We start from the raw sequence: 3,762 nt of genomic DNA on the forward strand, positions 1-3,762 counted from the left end.
TCATCTTGAGCTACTCTATGTAGGATCTTGTTGTGTTTTTTTTCCCCCAAATATTTTTGAGATCAGTCAAATTCATCCCATTTGATCTTCATATATACACCAGCTAGTATTAATTACAGTGTATGCTCCTCCTTATGAGTTTATTATTAAATCTAATACTATTTGATTCTAGAGTACTATTTTTGCAAACTTATTTTCTAGATCTTCAATATATTTACAATATTTTTGTATTTTGAGATATTTACAATAGCTTTTTCTAACTCACTCACCCTTAACCAAGGTAAAAACCACCTTGCAAAACTGTGAAATGCTAGAGAATTGTAGTAAAGGATTATCTGGAGTCCGCTTAATTCTGCGTGTGGTCTCAAGGGGGCTTTGGCTTTGTGGGTCTTCAATAATAGTTACATGTGGAATTATTGCCTCCAGGGTGCAAGCTCCCTTCCATCTTAGGGGCAAGACCTTCCTGGCTTTATTGCCACGTAGCCAGTACCACCCCTTGCCATTCGGGACAGGCCATCTGGTTACAGGATTCTCGTGTTGTATCTGGTGTGCATTATGTATATTAGCATTCCCGTGGCTACCATATTCGGTACAGTATGGATTATTCCCTACTTCATGGATATTTCCACACCCAGGGTCAGTACTATTGCCCCCTGAGTTTCTATCGTTGTTTAATAGGCACCTTTGATAACACAGTATATTTTAGCCAGGACTATGTGTAGGGAGCTCAACTTCAAAATCTTTTCCTTCCCGGGACTGAGTATGATCTGACATTTTTAGAAATCTAGAGAATCCAGACACAGTTGCTGCTGGAAACAGTAATCAGGGACAAGGTCTTTTCAGTCTTTCTAGGCATCTGGGTGCAAATCCAACAATTATTTCGAGATAGAACTCAAGAGATGTTCTCGATTAATTGGAAATGCTGATTTTTCCCTCCATCCTATTGCTAATCCATTGAGAACAGGTATTACTAAGATAAACTTAAAATACATAATTTCTATGTATATATACACCCCTATAATAATAAAGAAATAATAATTAAGAAAAACAATAAAAGTCACAAACTAATAAGGATTCTTCTGGTGGGGATTAAACACCTCCCTTTCTCCCACTTCCAGGGAGTGTTCACTGGAAACATTCTGATTCTGTGTAATTCAATCCCTTTTACTCATTAATTCATTAAGAATTCCTCTAAGGAGAAGTTAAAGGTTTACAATAGATAGTTTTAACAGTTTTAACCTTAAAAGTCTTTGTTAATGCAGTCTCTCTGGTATCAGGGTTAACTGATGCTTTTACCCAGGTGTGAGTCCACCCTTTCTCAGCTGTTCTTACTGTTGTCTCAGTAGTCAGGAGCACTTGGAACAGTCCGTCCCACTAAGGTTGCAGTTTCAATTCTCTCCATGTTCACATCAGATCCAAATTTCCTGCTTGGAATGGATGGATCAGGACTTCCAAGGATGGGGCTTGAGATAACAGTCCATGGGTCCTGAGAGATGACAAAGAGGATGACAGCCTGAGTATATAGTTCTTAAGAAAAGCATCTTTTGTCTCAAATTGAGGTAATTCATTCCCTTTATCCATGTACAGCAATCCAAATAATATTTCATATGGTGAAACTCCTACATCTTTTCTTGGTGCAATTTGAATTCGGAGAAGTGCCAAAGGTAAGCACTTCGTTTGGGGAAGCTGATTTTCCAGAACTTAGTCAATTGCTTCCTTACTGTCTGATCCTCTCCACCCTTCCAGAAGAGGAAGGATGCCAAGGAGTGTGAAATTTCCACTTAATTCCTAGAGTCCACATTAGCCCTTGCAGTATTTCTGACATAAAGTGATTTCTTTGATCAGAGTCAATATTTTCAACAGTTCCGTACCTGGGAGTTATTTGTTCTAGAATTACTTTAGTTACTATGTTCACAGTAGCAGATACTGAAGGGAAAGCTTCCACCCACTCTGACAAATGATCTACCAAGACTAATAAGCATTTAAATCTACCTACTCTAAGGAATTCTGTAAAATCTACCTGTACATTTTGGAAGCGTTGAATTCCTGGTTCTCGCCCCCTTTGGGCTGACTGCAGATAATTTTCCACTACTGTCCACTTATCTACTTAGCATTTCTCCTTGTTATGACTACACAACTACCTTTGAATACAGAAAATTAGTTCTCTACTGCAAAAACACAACTTTGTTTCTCACAGAGTGGAAGCCCCCATCGAGAGGAAAGCCCCAAATTGGCTGTTGGTTGGATCATGGAATCATTCATAGAATCATAGAATCATAGAATCATAGAATCATAGAATCATAGAATCATAGAATCATAGAATCATAGAATCATAGAATCATAGAATCATAGAATCATAGAATCATAGAATCACTGAGGTTGGAAAAGATGATCTGCTCCAACCACCCCCCTACCACCAGTGTCACCCACTAAACCATGTCCCTAAGCACCACGTCCAACCTTTCCTTAAACACCCCCAGAGGAACAGTGACTCCACCACCTCCCTGGGCAACCCATCCCAATGCCTGACCGCTCTTTCTGAGAAGAAATTTCTCTCATTTCCAACCTGAACCTCCCCTGGCACAACTTGAGGCCATTCCCTCTAGTCCTATCGCTAGTTATCTGTGAGAAGAGGCCGACCCCCAGCTCCCCACACCTTCCTTTCAGGGAGCTGCAGAGAGCAATGAGGTCTCCCTGAGCCTCCTCTTCCCCGGACCAAACACCCCCAGTTCCCTCAGCCACCCCTCACAGGACTTGTGTTCCAGGCCCTTCACCAGCTTCGCAGGCCTTCCCTGGACATGCTCCAGGGCCTTGACGTGCTTCTTGTAGTGAGGGGCCCAAAGCTGAACACAGCACTTGAGGTGCTGCCTCACCAGAGCTGAGTACAAGGGAACGACCACCTCCCTGGTCCTGCTGGCTACACTATTCCCGGCACAAGCCAGGACGCCGATGGCCTTCCTGGCCACCTGGGCACACTGCCGGCTCATTTTCAGGCGAGCATCGACCAACACCCCCAGATCCGTGTCCTCTGCACACCTTCCGAGTCACTCTGTCCCAAGCCTGTAGCGCTGCACGGGGTTGTTGTGGCCAAAGCGCAGGACCCGGCACTTAGCCATGTTGAACCTCATCCCATTGGCCTCTGCCACGATCCAGCCTTTCCAGGTCCCTATGTGGAGCCTTCAAATGTAAAGTGTTGTGAAGTAGGAGTGGAGTTAGTCTGGAATTAGTCCCCCAGGGACATGACTCACAAGGTCCTGGGCACTCACCAGCCACTGCCACCTCCCAGGGCCATGGGCACCCCCAGGAAACCTCAGTGGGACACGGGCACCCTGCCGGGATGTGGTCTGTCCTGCTGGGGCGTGGGCGCCTGGGGGGCACCTCACAGCTTTTCTCTCCCAGCCCAGCTCCCCCCTTCCCCTCCAGGCGTGTTCTCCCAAACCCACAAACGGAGCAGCCCTCCGTGTCCCAGCAGCAGCGGCTGCAAAGCGCAGCTGGTAGGCATGAAACCACGGAGAAAGTCATACAAGGGCAAGAGCCAGCCTGAGTTTTACGGTGTTCCGTGTTCAGGAGGAAGACTGATATTTGTGCCGGCTAGCTCCAGCAGCGACCACCAGAACCAAGCAGCTCCCCGGCTCGCCCGGGCTGGCCACGCTCCCGCTGTGACCACCCAGAGGCCGGCGTCAGTCCCCAGCCCCTCGCACCCCTCGGGCTTCCCCGGCGCGGAGGCGGAGCGGGCGGCGGGCGGCGCTGGGCGGCCGGGGC

This window comes from Anser cygnoides, chromosome 8 (assembly GCF_040182565.1).
Source record: "Anser cygnoides isolate HZ-2024a breed goose chromosome 8, Taihu_goose_T2T_genome, whole genome shotgun sequence".
NCBI lineage: Eukaryota > Metazoa > Chordata > Aves > Anseriformes > Anatidae > Anser > Anser cygnoides.